The sequence below is a fragment of the Zalophus californianus genome, chromosome X, assembly GCF_009762305.2.
Source record: "Zalophus californianus isolate mZalCal1 chromosome X, mZalCal1.pri.v2, whole genome shotgun sequence".
Taxonomy (NCBI): Eukaryota; Metazoa; Chordata; class Mammalia; order Carnivora; family Otariidae; genus Zalophus; species Zalophus californianus.
In genome coordinates this window covers 76,139,719-76,160,238 of record NC_045612.1, presented here as the reverse complement: position 1 = coordinate 76,160,238, position 20,520 = coordinate 76,139,719, and positions in this window count along the sequence as shown.

Below are 20,520 nucleotides of genomic sequence, written 5' to 3'. Positions count from 1 at the left end.
TTATAAGGGAGACAAATAGACGTATCATTAACTGCAAGACTCTGAGATATTTCCTTGCAATAGCTTCCAAAGTGGAGATGGGCAACAGCTGTGTTTGAGTTGTTATATGGTCCATGTAGCAGCATCTACTGTTCAACACTTTGTGTCCCCTCATATGACACAGCACCAGTACAGTTCCATTGAGCCAGTTTTGTTATAGGTATCTGGGCCTTTAGATCTATCTGTACATGACTCATCTTAAATAGTGCCAGCCAGGAGCATCTGTGGTACTATTGTGGCAAAGTAGCACAGTAATAAATTTAATATCATCACTCTTCATCTAGGTGACAGTGACCAAGCCAATCAAGAAAAGTATAAGTCGTGGTCACCTCTGAAACTTTAAGAATTCTGGTGACTCCTTTTAAGTCTGTCTTTGTTGTTTCTCTCACCTGCTCTCTGTTCCCGAACTTTACCCTATTGCTGCACCATCCTAGTTGCTCCATGCTCTAGGGAAGTGGAGGGCTGATTATAATTTTAGGTCATCAACAGCATTTTTTCCATCTCAGTCAGCACACCCTCTGAGAATCCTTTAATTTCCCAACTTCCAGTCATGGGGTTGACTACCACGGCTTACTAGACTAGTTACCAGGAAGAAAACCTAGAAAGGGCTCTCAAAAATTGCTCAAAGTCGTATGACCATGTCCTGTGAAGCAAGGCTAATGGAACTGAAATTATGTATTATAGAGAAAAAAGGCTAGGAGAAGGACTATTAAAGGAAGGGGGCATCCTTGTTAACAGTCATGGAAGCTATGTTAAACAACATCTGAATGTTTTTTCTAATACTTTAATGGGCTGAAGCTGCCAAAGGAAAGATATTGTATATTGGGATTTAAAGACAATATTATAGGTGATATTAAAGGACAGAAATATAAATGATCTGTCCCCTTTCCACTTCTGGATTATTTGGTATATATAACATGGTACTTATTATATGTAGCCTAAAAGTCTAATTAGTTTTATATCTATGCCCAACTCTAGATTCTGGATTTCCTTAAAGCAGGGGTATTTTGTACTTATTTTTGTACTCTGGCAGCTGAGGTTCAGGCACATAGTAGGTTCTCAACAACTGAATGAAGACTACATGAACAAAAGAACAAACTCTAGCAGTAAGTAGCTTTATAAAATGGAAAGGTTTTTTGAGAAAAACTGTAGATTCTTATTCATTAGGATATATGGCTTCTAAGGTTTAAGAGCAGGTTTAATTTCCTATTTAAGCACTAGAGAGGAAGAGAATAAACTATATGATCTTAGAATGTTCATAAATTCACTCATTCATTCATTCAACAAATATTTATTGACCCCCATTAGTTTTCAAGCACTGTTCTAGGCACTTGAAACATAGCAGCAAACATAATACACAAAATCCCTCCCCCATGGAGCTCACATTCTAGCAGAAAATAAATTAGAAGGGAGTTATATTTGTGTTCCCCACTTCTACCTGCTCTCTGTTAGAGTATTTGGGATATCTAAGTTCAGAGGAGGAGTTGGTGAAGTTTTGAGAACTGAGAAAAGATGGCCAACATGGAGCCTTTGGTGTAAATTAAAATTAAATTTGATATAGCTAGGTCCATGAAGAAAAGCTTTTAATAGTCCAGCTATGACACAGAAATTTAATGAGAAATTTGACTATAAGGATAAAGAAGAGAGAGCAGCACACTGAGACACCTAAAAGAAGGGATAAATGGAAAAAGAAGAGTACCTAGTTCTTTTAAGATTAGGGATGAGATAGGAAATGTACAAGCATAAGGAGCAGAATTAAGTTTCAAATATTTATATTGGTTGTGTTCATAAGGGCATGTTTTTGTCTCCATTTCAACTTTCCTGTTTCATCTGGGCTTTGTCAGCTTTTGTCACTTCTGCTTTGTTCCCAGACCAGTGAAATAGAAGAATCTGGTTTACTCAAGTGTTCTCAAACTCTGTGGTCAGTGAAAGCCCATGAACTAGCAGGACACATAGCTACTCTTGGCTCAGTCCAGAAATACCCCAGAACAGAACATGAGGGGTTCCACTTCCACTTTCTAGTTCCTAAAGCAAAACAAAACAAAACAAAACAAAACAAAAAAACAGTCTGGGGGTGAAAGGTGATCGCTGTGCAAGGGACTAAGGGGATGTACCAGGGAAAGTCTATTCACTCTCTACTTGAATTAATCTGGACAGTGTTGTGCAATATGAAAGAACACAAACTTAGAATAACACAGAACAGGGTAAGATTTCTGGTTCCACTATGTGTGACCATGAGCAAGTTACTTAACTTTAGAGCCTCTGTTTCATCTATAAAGTGATGATAACTGACAGAGTTGGGATGATATGTAAAAAAATATTTAGTTTTCAATAATCTTTAAGATCAGAGGTCTAAGGCTTTTCCCATCTAGGGAGCTCCTTTTCAGGTTACCACTCTGCTCCCCATAGGAAAGTTTCAGACAACTTCTCCTGCCCTTGCTTGTTATTCTGACAGTTGTCAAACCATTATCTAAATGTGGATTGTTTATTTTTTCTTTACCATTTTTCCTGATTTCAGAAACAACGCATGAAAATTATTAACGATTAGAACACTACAAAGCAGAATAAGTGGTACTTATTGAGCATTTACATGCATTTTCCATTTCATCTTCAAAAAAGAAAACCTTATGAGATGTGTATATTTTTAACTCTGTTACATATGAGAAAACTGAATTTAGAGAGATGAAATAACTTATATAAAGTCCCATGCCTTAGTAAGTAGCAGGTCTAGGATTAAAATTCAATCCTCCTCTTTTGTAGAAAGTCCCCCATGAACTGACTCCATAGATTACAGTTTGTCATTTTCCCTGCACAGAACTGCCCTATGTATATATTAACCTATTATTTACATAAATTCATTATACATTCTTTTTATAAATTTTCTTTCTTCAATTAAGAATATGTTGTAGACATCTTTTTGTATCTGAACATACAGTATAGATGTATTCCATTCTTTTTAACAGCTTCATGGTATTCTTAATTATATTCATAAACTATAATTTATTTAAACAATTCTAAATTATAGTTCATATCTATGGACATGATCACTTCCATATTGATAGACATTTAAGGTGCTTCTGATTTTACCTCTTATAACCAATGATAAAATAAGGATCTTTGTTTGTATTTCACTTTACACTTGTCTAAAGGTTTCTATAGAATAATATCCTAAAACTTCAATACCTCAGTAAATATGCTTTTCCTAAATCTTGATAGATATTGCCAAAGTGTCTTCCAAAATGGTGGCAGCAGTCAACACTCTGGCCATCTCTGTGGAAGAGTGCCTCTCCCCCCATACCTCCACCAATAATGAGCAGTATCAACTGTTTTTCTCTTTTGTCTATTGCAAATGAGTTTTAGCATATTCCCACGTGTTTATTAGCTAAATGCATTACTTCTTGTGCAAGTTATTTCCTAATGATTGCTCATTTTTTCATTGGTTCATTTAAATTATTTTTATTTATTTGTAGATGTTATAATATGCAATGGATATTTTATGATATTTTCAATGCTTTAGTTTTGTCTGATTATTAAAGTAATGCATTTTAACTATAAAAACCTGGAAAATAATGAAAAGTAACAAGGATAAAAATTTATTTTAAGCCCACCAATTAAAAACAAGTATTTGATGCTTATTTTCCACATGTAAAAAAATTATTTTAAAAATATGATCATTAGGAAAAATGAAAACTGAAAAGAAAAAATTAAAAATATATGTAAATCCATCATATTTTTCAGATTATGGCCTATATAGAGTTTCATAATCTGCTTTATTGTTTCACATTGCATTATAAACATTTTCCCAGGCCATTAAAAATATTTCCAAAGCTATAATGAAATTTTCAATAGCTTTATTGAGACATAATTTGCAGACCATGAAGTTCACTATTTAAAGTGTACGTTCAATGGTTTTTAGTATATTCACAGAGCAGTGCAACAATCATCATAATTGATTGTAGATTATTTTAAAAATCTCAAAAAGAAACCTTGTACCCATTAGTAGTTACTCCTCAGTACCCCCTTGTCTCCCAGCCCTAGGCAATGACTAATCCATTCTCTGATTCTATAAACTTGTCTATTTTTTAAATAAAGATTTTATTTATTTATTTGACAGAGAGAGAGAACACAGGCAGGAGTAGCAGCAGGCAGAGGGAGAGGGAGAAGCAGACTCCCTACTGAGTAAGGAGCCCAATGCGGGGCTCAATCCCAGGACCCTGGGATCATGGCCTGAGCAGAAGGCAGCCACTTAACTGACTGAGCCACCCAGGTGCCCCAAATTTGTCTATTTTTTAATGAATTTTTAATGTTGGCTTATTTGGTTATACCTACCAATATGGGCACAGAAACCTTCTTGAAATTTTTCAGATGGCATATGTCAGGTAATGCAAACTTCTACTTAACACGGTGGAAATTTTATTTCATGGTGTGCAATTATATAGCTTTGTGTATACCCTAGGTCAAATCTTTTCCTAAGGCAAACAGCTGCTCAAGTCTGGAGGCTGAAGTGTAACATATTAATCAAGGATAGAAGTGCTGAAGAGAAAGTCATCCATCCACACAAAAGTGGTTCTGCTTCACCTTGAACTTCACTTTGAGCGCCCCCCTTATTTTCCTCCAATTCTTCCTATAGAAGACCTACCAAGTCAGGGCACCTGGGTGGCTCAGTCGTTAAGTGTCTGCCTTAGACTCAGGTCATGATCCCAGGGTCCTGGAATCGGGTCCCGCATCAGGCTCCCTGCTCCGCGGGGAGCCTGTTTCTCTCTCTCCCACTCACTCTTCTTGTGTTCCCTCTCTAGCTATCTCTCCCTCTCTGTCAAATAAATAAATTAATAAATCTTAAAAGAAAAGAAGACCTACCAAGTCTTCAAAATCTATTTCAAATGCTACCTCAAACCCTTTCCCGACTCTTTCAGGGTAGTTTTATATTACTTTAAACTACCAGTTACAACATCGTTCACATTCAATTTGGTTAAACTTAACAGATACTAAGTACCTGGTATATACCAGGCCCTTGGCTGGGCCCAGAATTACAGAAGTTAAACTCATAGTACAAGATACAATATTGGATAATGGTAGCCAGATCATGAATTCTGGCTACAAAGTGCATAGGTTCAATTCTGAGCTCTGCTTCAAATTAGCAATGGAGACTAACGAAAGTTATCTACTTTCCCAAAGCTGTCATCTGTAAAATGTGAATAAAATTAGTACTTTCATCATAGCATTGCTATAAGGGTTAAATAAAGGAGACAGTCCATATAAAATACCTAACACAAACTTGACAACAAGTCAGTAATCAAACTTTTGGTGAAATAAATTGGAATTAAACTGAAAGTCCACTCAGAAGGGGTCTGGGGGAAAGACTGGCAGACACACCCTGTCACTGATCTTCCTAAGCATTGGGATATGAGTGTCTATTGCTCAACTTTCCAAGTCAGTGGGTAGTGTGGGTGGGAGTAGGAAACTCATGAAATTTGGACAGTGTGTTTATATCACATCCACCCACTCACAGTCACCACAATTGTTTCACTTCCTTTTTTCTGTCACTTAAGAACCAGAACTCAAGAAATTTTGGGTTTTATTGTTCAGTCAAAAAAGAACTGGTGGCATTTGCTTGTTTCATTTTTTTCCTGTAATGTGTACATGCATGTAACCAATGGATCCAGACTTGATTTTCAAGAACATTCTTGGTTATTCCAGGAGACTTATCAATTCTAGTGGCTCTAAAGGATGAGGCAAGCTCAAGTTCTCCCTACTACTTGCTATCTTAACTCCACACCCCCATTGGCTTTATACTTTAGAGAGAGAAACTGGAGCCCAATAAGAACAAAGTAGTTCTACTCTGACAAGTCTAGAAGGGGCTTCTCCCAAATACATTTCTGAGGGTGATTTAACAAAACCTTCAGAATTAGAGGATGTAGCAGCATGTGTGGCAGTATCATGCAGTTAAAAGCAGTCTGAGTTCTAATCCTGCCTCTGACACTGATTTCACTGTGTAGCCTTGAACAAATTCCATTCTCTTTCTAGGCTTCAGTTTTCCCCACCTGTACAGTTGAGGCAAAATAAGACCCATGGTGCTCTCACAGGATTCTCTAAGCTCTGACTTTCTGTGATTCTAAGTATGGATCTGGAAATGGTGGCAAAGGAGGGAGTTGGATGTACTATAGGACTTCTTGGTTCACCGTCCTTGGGTAAACTCCCATGGTGTCGCCATCATCTGTCTGTAAATGATTTGTGAAAGATCTCCCTCTAGCCATGACCTCTTATCCTGCCATATTCTCCCTAGGAGGACTTCTCAAAGCAGGAGTCACGTCACTCTATTTCCACATGACTAGTCTCAAACTATCTTCTGCTAAAAATTGCAAAGTTCTATTTGTGGCCCTATTGTTGCCCAGGACATCTGGATCTACTACATGAGCTGTATCTATGCTTTCCATTTAACCATGATTCACTCTGACACAGCCAAATCCTAGCCACTCTTCTTTCCCCAGTCTCTGGCATCCACTCTTTTTACTCTGATTTCACTGCCACCATCCTACATTTGCTTAGTTGTTGCATAATCATCCAGACTTGTCTCACTGTTTTTACCCCTGCCCCTCTAGAGTCTACCATGGAGAAGCCAGGGAAACGTGTTTTAAAAAAACACAAAACAGATCATGTCACTTCAAACATGTTCAGATTCCTCCAATAATTCCTTATCTTAGAACAAAAGCTAAGATCCTTTAAATGACCTACAAGATCCTTCATGATCTATTCCCCCTCAAACAACCCCATTTCCACATATCCTCTATCAGTTTTCCCCTTTACTCAGTCTGCTCTAACCACAATTACTTGAACATTCCAGGCATGCTTCCTCCTCAGGATCTTTCCATTTATAGTCCTCCATTCCTGGAATTATTTTTCTTCAGATATCTGCCAAGCCTGATCCCTCACTTTATCAAATCTCTGCTCAAATGTCACTTTCTCAGGAAATACATGCCACCTTATTAATCTCTGTATTAGTTTTATATTACTGCCATAAAAATTTACCACAAATTCAGTGTCTTAAAACAACACAGATTTACTATCTTACAGTTCTAGAGGCCAAAATTCTGCCATGGATATTATTGAGCTAAAATCAAAACATCAGCAGGTCCACATTCCTCTATGGAAACTCTAGGGGATAACCTATTTCAGCTTTGTCCTTCTCAGCTTTTAAAGGCCACCCACACTCTTTAGCTAATGGTTTCCTTCTATCTTCAAAGCCAGAAATGTTGTACCTCCCTGTGCTTTTTATCCATAGTAACATTTTCACCTAACTCTGACTCTTCTGCCTCCCTCTTCCACTTTTAAAGACCTTAGTGATTGCATTGACACCACCTGGATAATCCATAATAATCTCAATGTTGATTGAACTGTTGATTAACAACCTTTATTCCATCTGTAAATGTGATTCTCCCTTGCCATGTAATTTAACATATGCACAGATTATGGGAATTACTGGACATTTTGGGGGGTCCAGTATTCTACCTACCACACTCTCTTTCTCATGCCACTTCTTTATTTTAACTTCATGGTACTCATCACCACTTGTCACATTATATTCGATACTCATATTTTCTAGTTAAATATTCATATAATCAAAATAATCAAATAGTTATACAATGCTTTCTAAAACATTTTCCCTTTTTCAGAGACATTTATTTTTAACTCTCTTAACTAATCTTTTGGGGGTTTTGACTTTATAACTCTAAATAATGTTCTTATATTGCTATTCCTTCTTTCATTTTTTATAAACAGTGAGAATCTAACTCTCATTCACTCTCTTACTTCCATCCATGCCAATCCTGTACATACACACTCATGCATATTTTCTATTTTCCCGTCCTCCCAATAAATGTATAGATGATTTTGGTGGTGAAAACAAAATTCAGCGTTAATGTTCCCGGGACTTCATGGCTAAGTCATATTGTATATTTTACTTTTAATTTTCATATTTTTGATTGTTTGTTTAATATAATTTCTTCCCATTAAACACTAAGCTCTATCTCTGTTTGGTTCACTGTTACATTCCCAGTAGCTGGTACAGAATCAGAAGCATTGAAGGTACATAATAAACATTTGTTCAGTATCTACTATGTGCCTAGTCTTATGCATGGGTTCTTGTACCAGACCTTGTAAAGCCTGCCCTAGCAGGGCCTTTAATGACAAATTAGGTCTGTGACGTCCCTACTTTTCTATGTATACAACAAGCTAAAGTCTAATTTTCTTCCTCTTTACCAGAATTCTTCTTATCCTTGCTACCACTGGGGTTTGGTTCTCTCTTTCCTTTCTTCTTACCTGGAATTCCTTCCCCCTTTTCTTTGCCTCCTTAATGCTAACTAAATTTCAGATCCCAGCTCACATTCCAGCTTCTCTAGGGAGGCTTATTAGATCATTTAAGTCCAGGGGGTTTGTTATCCCATTATGCAAATGAGATTCTGTTATTCCCTTGCTCCTTAGTATGTGAGATCTGCTATTGTTAGTTTGCTTTTAAACAACTCTGCTGATCTTTTTATGTATCTTTGGGTTAATGTTTATATGTGTGTATCTGTGTGTTTACATGAGTGTTTGTATGCTTATATGCATGTGCTGTCTGATTATGTTCTGCTTGGGTGTATAGATCTGTATTTCAGTGCTTTTTGGGTGTCTGTGCATGGCTGTGTATATTTGTGTATCTGTGTGACTGTTTTGTGTGTCGGTGTGCTATGTATCTCTGCATGTATATTTTGTGTGTTTTGTGTAAATGTGCTAATATTTTATGTCTACGGACATTTTCTATGTGTGTGTGTGTGTGTGTGTGTGTTTCTGTGCATCTTTGTTTATATGTGCACACGCATACAGGAAGGGACACAACTAATGTTTGCATACTGATAAATTATTCTAATCTGTCTTTTCAACATTTTTCCAAGAAAGTAAGCTATGAAGGTACAAGTAGGCACAGAGTCACAATGACCTCTGAATACTGGGCCTCAAAGGATATGGGCCATTTTACCTGCTGCTTACCCACAGTCTGTGAGCTCCTACCATAAATGCATACTATCATCTCAGGAAGCACTGAGTTTGAAGATAAAGAAAAGGTGAACTCCCTAGATTAAGGTAAATATGCATCTTCCCCTCTGCTTCTTGTCAACCACCTCATCATTCTTGGCTCAGTTCAAGTATAGCCCTAGGGAATGGAAGAGTAAGACACAGACTTTGGAAAAAGACTAACATGAGTGACACTTAACAGCTGTGTTACTATGGGAAGGTCCCTTGGTGTCTCTAGACCTCAGTTACCTCAACTAAAAAAAGGGATTCATAATGTTTTTTCTTGCAAGGTATAGCTTAAGTTACAGTCCACAGATAATGTGCCCAACCCAGAACAGAAGTTCTAAAAATGGTTTTCATATTACTTCCTCTGGAAAGTCTTTACACATTGTTTACTGGATGCTGTCTAAGCCACAAGGTTTAAAGCTCAATTAATAATCCACCATGTATCACCGTGTACGTGTGTGTGTGTGTTCATTGGTGTGCCCATACATATGTATCTTGACTTTATCTATACTAAAATCTCACTAATTCAGGGTTCATGTCTAAAATTTCTTCTCTCTCCCTTACAATATCCAGAGAAGGTCTGGAAATACTTCATAAATGGTCACTGAAGGCAGGAAAGGAACAGAATAGGTTGATGCTTAACATATCATTTTTGGAGCACAAAGAAATGTGTTGGGATCTTGTCTAGGCAGCTTCTATATAGGTAAGTGGTTTCATGATTCTGGGCCTCATTTTCATTTGTGAAATGGTGATTTATTCAACTAATTCATTAAAAATAGTGTCTATTTGTGTCTATGACTGTCTATTATATGCCAGGCACTGTTCTAGGCACTGGGGATGTAGCAGTGAACATGCGATACAAAATTTCTTCTTTTCATGATATTTATATTCTAGAATGGGAAACAGAAAACAAACAAGTAAACCAGGAAATATACAATATGCCAAGTAGTGATGAATTTTATAAAGAAAAAGGAAAACAACGTAAGAGTGTAAAGAGAAGAGAAGAATACACAGCTGCACTGAAAGGAAAAGTGACTCAGACACAATAGCAGGGAGTAGGCAACACATAGAATACTCTCCTGAAGAACCAGGTTCTGGTGAACAAGGGACATGGCACAGCAGGGCACTCTAGGTCCTCTTCTTCATAAAATCACTACTTTCAAGAGGAGAAGACAGAGCCGACTTTCTTAATGCAGAGAAATACAGAGAAGTAGACAAAATGAGGAGACAGAGAGATTTATTCCAAATTAAAGAGCAGGACAAGGCAATGGCCAGAGATCTAAGAAAAACAGATATGCCTAACATGCCTCATGGAAAATTTAGAGCAATAATCATAAAGATACTCACTGGACTTGAGAAAAGAGTGGAAGACATGAATGAGACCCTTAACACAGAGATAAGGAATAACATAGCAGAGAAAAAGGGTTAAATAAGTGAAATGAACAAAACAAGTAATTAAATGAACCACAGTATACAAGAAGAGGGATGAATTAGTGATCTAGAAGACAGAGTAATGGAAATTAATCAAGCTGAACAAAAGAGAGGAAAATGAATTACTCAAAATGAGAATAGACTGAGGGAATTCAGTGACACCATCAAATATAATAACATTTATATTATAGGAGTTCCAGGAGAAGAAAAGGGGACAGAAAATTTATCTGAAGAAAAAATAGATGATAACTTCCCTATGTGGGGAAGGAAACAGATATCCAGATCGAGGAGGCACAGAGAACCTCCATCAAAATCAACAAAAACAGATCCACACCAAGACATACTGTAACTAAATTGGCAAAATATAGTGATAAAGAAAAAAGAAATTGAAAAGCAGCAACAAAAAAGAAGACAGCAACTTACAAGGGAAAACCCATAAGACCAGCAGGGGACTTTTCAGTACAACTTTACAAGCCAGAGGAAAGTAGCATGATATATCCAAAGTGCTGAATGGGAAAAATTTGCAGCCAAGAATACTCCATCCAGCATGGATATCATTCAGAATAAGATAAAGAGTTTCCCAGACAAACAAAAACTAAAGGAGTTCATGACCAGTAAACCAGCTAAACCTTAAATAAGGTCCTTTAAATACAGTAACTTAAATACTGGGGTGCCTGGGTGGCTCAGTTGGTTAAGCGACTGCCTTTGGCTCAGATCACGATCCTGGAGTCCCGGGATCGAGCCCCACATCGGGGTCCCTGCTCAGCAGGGAGTCTGCTTCTCCCTCTGACCTTCCCCCCCTCATGTACTCTCTCTCTCTCATTCTCTCTCTCAAATAAATAAATAAAATCTTTAAAAAAATAACTTAAATACTAAAACTTTGCTTATCATGGGGAAAAAAGATTTTACACGATAGTGAAGAATAATATGACAAGAAGAGGAACTTTAGATACATGAAAACTTATTATTAAAGCATCACAATTCTACTTGATGGCTACTTTAATATTGACTGTTTTTAAGTAACTACAGCAAGTAGAAACACCACATAATAGCCAAAAGAATGTGATATTACTGTGGGGAAGAGAAGCTATAATAACATCTTTTCCAGTTCAGAAAACCACGACATAAATACCACATACACCAGATTGGTGAAAAAGCCAAGGTAGGAATTCAAATATCCTTGAATTACCAGGCCTATTATCCTGTGTCAGTTGTCACATATCGTTTTCTTTCTTTTCCTTTTATTGAATAACCTGCATAATTGTATTAAATTCTCAAAAATGAATTCACAGGCTTACTTCACTGACATGATCAGTCACATGCATTTTCTTCCTAGACAGCAATGACTTTTGCTCCACTAAATTAGCTTCATTGCATTGCTTGCACATTTTATCCCATAAGTGACAAATGGAGGGATTGGCAGTCAATAAGAGATTACAAGAAATGAAATTGAATTGGTAATCAAAAACTACCAAAACAGGGCGCTCGGGTGGCTCAGTTGGTTAAGCGACTGCCTTTGGCTCAGGTCATGATCCTGGAGTCCCGGGATTGAGTCCCACATCGGGCTCCCTGCTCAGCAGGGAGTCTGCTTCTCCCTCTAACCCTCTTCCCTCTCGTGCTCTCTATCTCTCATTCTCTCTCTCTCAATAAATAAAATCTTTAAAAAAAAGTAAGTTCTGCTGCCGAACATGATGGAAAAATGTCAGTGTGTCAGAAGACATACAACCCTGGGACTAATACCAGAATCAGTCTTTTAGAAAATGATCCAAAGGTAATAAATTTCACAGATCGGCAGATTCTCAACCAAAAAAAACAAACCATATAGCATTTCCCACTTATAGATGTTTTGCTTTCAGACAATAAAGTCTATTGTTATTCATAAGATTTTAGTAGATAATCCACTGGTTGTAATTCAGCCACAGTGGCCCTCTTTCAAGTAACATACCAGAGTTTATAACATGAAAAGACCCAGAAAAGAATAGAAGAGAAAACACATGAGTCCAGTTTAGTCTAATAAGATTTTAGGAATCCTGAATAGGCAGCACTCTTCAACCCAGGAAAACTCTCAGTTCAAAGAATGCCTTTTTGCTCATGTAGTGTCAGGTAAAGACAATAAATCAGAATAGAATGAGGTGGGATGTACTACAACAATGTAACTGGCTAACCCAAACGACCTCTAGGGTATTCTTATCTATGAGATTCTACACACAGACAATTTAGGCTTTGGAATGACTGTATTCTTCCCAGTGAACAATATTCAGTCTGAATTTCATCAATAGATAAGAGCCTCATATTTGAAAGGAGGGAGACATATCAACTGTCATTGAGCAAAAATGTTGCATATTCTGATTTTAGCCTGTGGCATCACTATTGACTTCATTTTATGGTGCCATTCATTAAGAAAATCAGATGCTCTGGAAACCATTTGTGGTATTACTGTCAACTATTCCTGTTTAATCTGATTTCAAGAAGCCCAGATGCTACAAGAATCTTATACCCAACTAACACAGGAAGTGTTTGGTCTTCCCTATAGCATTCTCAATCTAGCAAAACTTCAACTCAGCTTCAGGGACCAACTTAGTTATTTAGTGTTAAAGCTACCCAGAATTGATCAGTTGAGTTGCTATGACCAGTAAGTTCTGAGGAGCTTCAGTGCCCTGAAGGATGAAGATTATTTCATTGTCTAGATTAGTTCCCCTTGGTATAGGTCCAAGGGTATATGTTCTGCAGTAAAGTTTGGGATCTTAGAACTTAGAAAGTTCACAAGGCCCCTTTTTGAGTATTTCTCAGGAAACTATGTGTCAAGATCTATCAAGGCCCACACTTGATCTTTTTCTCTTTGGGGATGGACAATAAAAGAAGGTTGGTAGCAGAAAATAGTGTAAACATAAAATAATAAATCATATAAACAAACAATTGTAAGCATTCCTGATGAAGGTGAAACTTAGGCAAACACCCCTCCTCCACATGCTACTCAGGGTTTTTATGGGTAGAGATTTGCTGACAATAGTGCCTTCATGACTCCAATTTAGTAGTATTTCTGCTGAAGCAAACACCAACTTCTAGTTTCAGGAAATGAAGACATCTTTTTTTTTTCCCCCTACAGTTCTGTGTCAGGAAGGAGATTTCACACTACTTTAAAAATGTACTTTTAGATATAAGATGGAGGATGGATTTTACACCATGGATGTCTGGCTCTCATTTTCAGAAGACTACAGAGGGGGGAAAATCAAAGAGTGTATCTGTGATATATGAGAAACAATAATATTTGGGAGTGGAGATACAAGGGAAATGTTTCCTTGATCACATCTTGCTCCCATCACTATAATATTACCCTTTGATCTACCAGTGATTTTCTAACCCCCAAAAAATATGTATCTACAAATCAACATACAGAAATACATACATACATACATACATCCTCAGAAACATAAGGCATATATTGGAGCTAAGTCCTAGTATAAGGTGTTGAAAATAATTTAGTTTTACCCTAAAAAAAGTCTGATTAGTAAATGTTTTGATGTGAATGTAGATTCAGTGTTCAACTGTGTAACCATAAATATAGGATAAAATTATGCTACCTTTTAGCTAGAGGGAGTCACTAGCTATAGACTTGAATTTCCAGGTCCCTATCACTATTCCAAATAATGTTCCAGGGCTTCTCAGAAAGGAAAGGGAATGACTGGACAAAGGTACTCCTCAAAGGCTCTATAAGTTGTTGATATATTTCTACCTTTTCTAAGCCCTATACCAAGTAATTTCAGGACTAGGAAAACATTTTTTAAATTCACATCATCCTCAAAAACAGGATCCTATTGAAAGGATCATACGGTTTGTGAATATTGAACCAACCTTGCAAAGCAGGAATAAATCCCACTTGATTGTGGTGAATGATTTTTTTTAAATGTATTGTTGGATTAGGTTTGCTAGTATTTTATTGAGAATTTTTGCATCCATGATTATCAGGAATATTGGTCTTTTTAAATGGAGTTTATATGGTTTGGTATCAAGGTAATGCTGGCCTCATTGAATGAGTTTGAAAGTTTGTATTTTTTGGAATAGTTTGATTCTTTAAAAGTTTCAACAGTGGGTGTTATACGAAAACAATGAATCGTGGATCACTACATCAAAATCTAATGATGTATTGTATGGTGACTAACATAAAATAAAATTTAAAAAAAGGAAATTCCCAATCATCACAAGTTTTGATGTAGTATCAAAGAATGCCTTCAATTAAATGAAAAGATTATTTAAAATCCCTCCATTTTTCAACTGCATATCTGTGAAGCTGGATTTTCCTCACTTACTTCATCCAAAACAACATATACCACCAAATAAAATAAAAAAGCAAATATGAAAAAACTCCACTCATCTTCTATTAAACCAAATATTTAAGAATTTAGAAAAATGTGAAATAATGACATTCTTCTCCCTATTCTTTTTCTTTTGGAAAATATAGTTATTTATAATAAAAATATTTTTTAAATTTTTTATTGTTATGTTAATCACCATACATTACATCATTAGTTTTTGATGTTGTGTTCCATGATTCATTGTTTGTGCATAACACCCAGTGCTCCACAGAGAACATACCCTCTTTAATACTCATCACCAGGCTAACACATCCCCCACCCTCCTCCCCTCTAGAACCCTCAGTTTGTTTTTCAGAGTCCATCATCTCTCATGGTTCGTCTCCCCCTCCTATTTGCCCTCCTTCATTATTCCCCTCCAGCTATCTTCTTCTTCATTTTTTTCTTAACATATATTGCATTATTTGTTTCAGAGGTACAGATCTGTAATTCGAGAGTCTTGCACAAATCATAGCGCTCACCATAGCACATACCCTCCAATGTCTATCACCCAGCCACCCCATCCCACCCACACCAAACCCAGTTCAGCAAACCCCAGTTTGTTCCCTGAGATTAAGAATTCCTCATATCAGTGAGGTCATATGATATATGTCTTTCTCTGATTGACATATTTCACTCAGCATAACACCCTCCAGTTCCATCCACATCGTTGCAAATGGCAAGATCTCATTCCATTTGATGGCTGCATAAGATTCCATTGTATTTATATACCACCTCTTCTTTATCCATTCATCTGTCGATGGACATCTTGGCTCTTTCCACAGTTTGGCTATTGTGGACATTGCTGCTATAAACATCGGAGTACACGTACCCCTTCGATCCCTACATTTGTATCTTTGGGGTAAATACTCAATAGTGCAATTGCTGGATCATATGGTAGCTCTATTTTCAAATTTTGAGGAACCTCCATACTGTTTTCCAGAGGGGTTGCACCAGCTTGCATTCCCACCAATAGTGTAGGAGGGTTCCCATTTCTCCGCAACCCCGCCAACATCTGTCATTTCCTGACTTGTTAATTTTAGCCATTCTGACTGGTGTGAGGTGGTAATTCATTGAGGTTTTGATTTGGATTTCCCTGATGCCGAGCGATGTTGAGCACTTTTTCACGTGTCTGTTGGACATTTGGATGTCTTCTTTGGAAAAATGTCTGTTCATGTCTTCTGCCCATTTCTTGATTGGATTATTTGTTCCTTGGGTGTTGAGTTTGATAAGTTTTTATAGATTTTGGATACCAGCCCATTATCTGATATGTCATTTGCAAATATCTTCTCCCATTCTGTCGGTTGTCTTTTGGTTTTGTGGACTGTTTCTTTTGCTGTGCAAAAGCTTTTTATCTTGATGAAGCCCCAATAGTTCAATTTTGCCCTTGCTTCCCTTGCCTTTGGCAATGTTTCTAGGAAGATGTTGCTGCGGCTAAGGTCGAAGAGGTTGCTGCCTGTGTTCTCCTTTAGGATGTTGATGGACTCCTGTATCACGTTTAGGTCTTTCAACCATTTGGAGTCTATTTTTGTGTGTGGTGTAAGGAAATGGTCCAGTTTCATTCTTCTGCATGTGGCTGTCCAAGTTTCCCAACACCATTTGTTGAAGAGACTGTCTTTTTTCCATTGGACATTCTTTCCTGCTTTGTCAAAGATTAGTTGACCATAGAGTTGAGGACCCATTTCTGGGCTGTCTATTCTGTTCCATTGATCGATGTGTCTCCTTATGTACCAGTACCATACTGTCTTGATGATGAGAGCTTTGAAATAGGGCTTGAAGTCCGGAATTGTGATGCTGCCAGCTTTGCTTTTCTTTTTCAACATTCCTCTGGCTCTTCTAGGTCTTTCCTGGTTCCATACAAATTTTAGGATTATTTGTTCCATTTCTTTGAAAAGAGTGGATGGTATTTTGATGGGGATTGCATTGAATGTGTAGATTGCTCTAGGTAGCATTGACATCTTCACAATGTTTGTTCTTCCAATCCATGAGCATGGAAAATTTTTCCATTTCTTTGTGTCTTCCTCAGTTCCTTTTGTGAGGATTTTATAGTTTTCTGAGTACAGATCCTTTGCCTCTCTGGTTAGATTTATTCCTAGGTATCTTATGGTTTTGGGTGCAATTGTAAACGGGATTGACTCCTTAATTTCTCTCTCTTCTGACTTGTTGGTGTATAGGAAGGCCACTGCTTTCTGTGCATTGATTTTATATCCTTCTACTTTACTGAATTCCTGTATGAGTTCTAGCAGTGTTGGGGTGGAGTCTTTTGGGTTTTCCACATAAAGTATCGTATCATCTGCAAACAGTGAGAGTTTGACTTCTTCTTTGCCGATTTGGATGCCTTTGATTTATTTTTGTTGTCTGATTGCTGTGGCTAGGATTTCTAATACTATGTTGAATAGCCGTGGTGATAGTGGACATTCCTGCTGCATTGCTGACCTCAGGGAGAAAGCTCTCAGTTTTTCCCCATTGAGAATGTTATTCGCTGTAGGTTTTTCAGAGATGGCTTTTATGATATTGAGGTATGTACCCTCTATTCCTATACTCTGAAGAGTTTTGATCAAGAAAGGATGCTGTACTTTGTCAAATGCTTTTTCTGCATCTATTGACAGGATCATATGATTCTTTTTCTTTCTTTTGTTAATGTATGGTATCACGTTGATTGATTTGTGGATGTTGAACTAACCTTGCAGCCCATGGATAAATCCCAGTTGGTCGTGGTGAATAATCTTTTTAATGTACTGTTGGAACCTATTGGCTAGTATTTGGGTGAGAATTTTTGCATCGATGTTCATCAAGGATATTGGTCTGTAATTCTCCTTTTTGATGGGGTCTTTGTCTGGTTTGGGGATCAAGGTAATGGTGGCCTCATAAAATAAGTTTGGAACTTTTCCTTCCATTTCTATTTTTTGGAACAGTTTCAGGAGAATAGGTATTAATTCTTCTTGAAATGTTTGGTAGAATTCCCCTGGAAAGCCATCTGGCCCTGGACTTTTATTTCTTGCGAGATTTTTGATGACTGCTTCAATTTCCTTAGTGGTTATAGTTCTGTTCAGGTTTTCTATTTCTTCCTGGTTCTGTTTCTGTAGTTGATACATCTCTAGGAATGCATCCATTTCTTCCAGGTTATCTAATTTGCTGGCGTAGAGTTGCTCATAATATGTTCTTATAATTGTTTGTATTTCTTTGGTGTTGGTTGTGATCGCTCCTCTTTCATTCATGATTTTATTTATTTGGGTTATTTCTCTTTTCTTTTTTCATAAGTCTGGCCAGGGATTTATCAATCTTGTTAATTCTTTCAAAGAACCAGCTCCAAGTTTCGTTGATCTGTTCTACTGTTCTTTTGGTTTCTAGTTCATTGATTTCTGCTCTGATTTTATTATTTCTCTTCTCCTGCTCGGTTTAAGCTTTATTTGCTGTTTTTGCTCTAGCTCGTTTAGCTTTAGGGTTAAATTGTGTATGTGAGACCTTTCTTGTTTCTTGAGAAAGGCTTGTATTGCTATATACTTTCCTCTTAGGACTGCCTTTGCTGCATCCCAAAGATTTTGAACAGTTGTGTTTTCATTTTCATTGGTTTCCATGAATTTTTTTAATTCTTCTTTAATTTCATGGTTGACTCATTCATTCTTTAGTAGGATGCTCTTTAGCCTCCATGTATTTGAGTGCTTTCCAACATTCCTCTTGTGATTGAGTTCTAGTTTCAAAGTATTGTGGTCTGAAAATATGCAGGGAATAATCCCAATCTTTTCGTACTGGTTGAGACCTGATTTGTGACCTAGGATATGATCTCTTCTGGAGAATGTTCCATGGGCACTAGAGAAGAATGTGTATTCCGTTGCTTTGGGATGGAATGTTCTGAATATGTCTGTGAAGTCCATTTGGTCCAGTGTGTCATTTAAAGTCTTTATTTCCTTGTTTATCTTTTGCTTAGATGATCCGTCCATTTCAGTGAGGGGGGTGTTAACGTCCCCCACTATTATTGTATCGTTGTCAATGTGTTTCTTTGCTTTTGTTATTAATTGCCTTATATAATTGGCTACTCCCATGTTAGCGGCATAGATATTTACAATTGTTAGATTTTCTTGTTGGATAGACCCTTTAAGTAGGATATAGTGTTCTTCCTCATCTCCTATTACAGATTGAATCTGGGGGTGTCTTTGGGTCTAAAATGAGTCTCTTGCAGACAGCATATTGATGGGTCTTGTTTTTTAATCCAATCTGAGAGCCTGTGTCTTTTGATTGGGGCATTTAGCCCATTTACATTCAGGGTAATTATTGAAAGATATGAATTTAGTGCCATTGTGTTGCCTGTAAGGTGACTGTTACTGTATATTGTCTGTGTTCTTTTCTGGTCTCTGCTGCTTTTAGGCTCTCTCTTTGCTTAGAGGACCCCTTTCAAGATTTCTTGTAGGGCTGGTTTCATGTTTGCAAATTCCTTTCGTTTTTGTTTGTCCTGGAAGCTTTTTATCTCTCCTTCTATTTTCAATGACAGCCTAGCTGGATATAGTATTCTTAGCTGCATATTTTTCTTGTTTAATGTTCTGAAGATATCATGCCAGTCCTTTCTGGGCTGCCAGGTCTCTGTGGATATGTTTGTTGCCAATCTAATGTTTCTAGCATTAGAGGTTACATATCTCTTCTCCTGAGCTGCTTTCAGGATTTTCTCTTTGTCTCTGAGACTTGTAAGTTTTACTGTTAGATTTTGTGGTGTTGACCTATTTTTATTGATTTTGAGAGGGGTTCTCTGTGCCTCCTGGATTTTGATGCCTGTTTCCTTCCCCACATTAGGGAAGTTCTCTGATATAATTTGCTCCAGTATACCTTCTGCCCCCCTCTCTCTTTCTTCTTCTTCTGGGATCCCAATTATTCTAATGTTTTTTCATCTTATGGTATCGCTTATCTCTCGAATTGCCCTCATGATGCAGTAGTTGTTTATCTCTCTTTTTCTCAGCTTCTTTATTTTCCATCATTTGGTCTTCTATATTGCTGATTCTCTATTTTGCCTCATTTATCCTCGCAGTTAGCACCTCCATTTTTGATTGCACCTCATTAATAGCCTTTTTGATTTTGACTTGGTTAGATTTTAGTTCTTTTATTTCTCCAGAAAGGGTTTCTCTAATAACTTCCATGCTTTTTTCAAGCCCAGCTAGTATCTTTAAAATCATGATTTTGGGGTGCCTGGGTGGCTCAGTTGGTTAAGCGACTGCCTTCGGCTCAGGTCATGATCCTGGAGTTCCGGGATCGAGTCCCGCATCGGGCTCCCTGCTCAGCGGGGAGTCTGCTTCTCCCTCTGACCCTCTTCCCTCTCGTGCTCTCTATCTCTCATTCTCTCTCTCAAATAAATAAATAAAATCTTAAAAAAAATAAAATCATGATTCTGAACTCTCAGTCTGACATCGTACTAATGTCCGTATTGAGTAGGTCCCTGGCAGACAGTACTACCTCTTGTTCTTTTTGATGAGGTGATTTTTTCCATCTTGTCATTTTGTCCAGAGGAGAATAGATGAATGAGAGATTAAAATGCTAACAGGGTAACAACGTCCCCAGAGAATATACTCTAAATAAATCAGAAAAGACCTGAAACCAGGGGAATAGAAAGGGAAAGAAAGAAAAAAAGACAAAAAAGAAAAGTAAAAGGTAAAGACAAACAAAA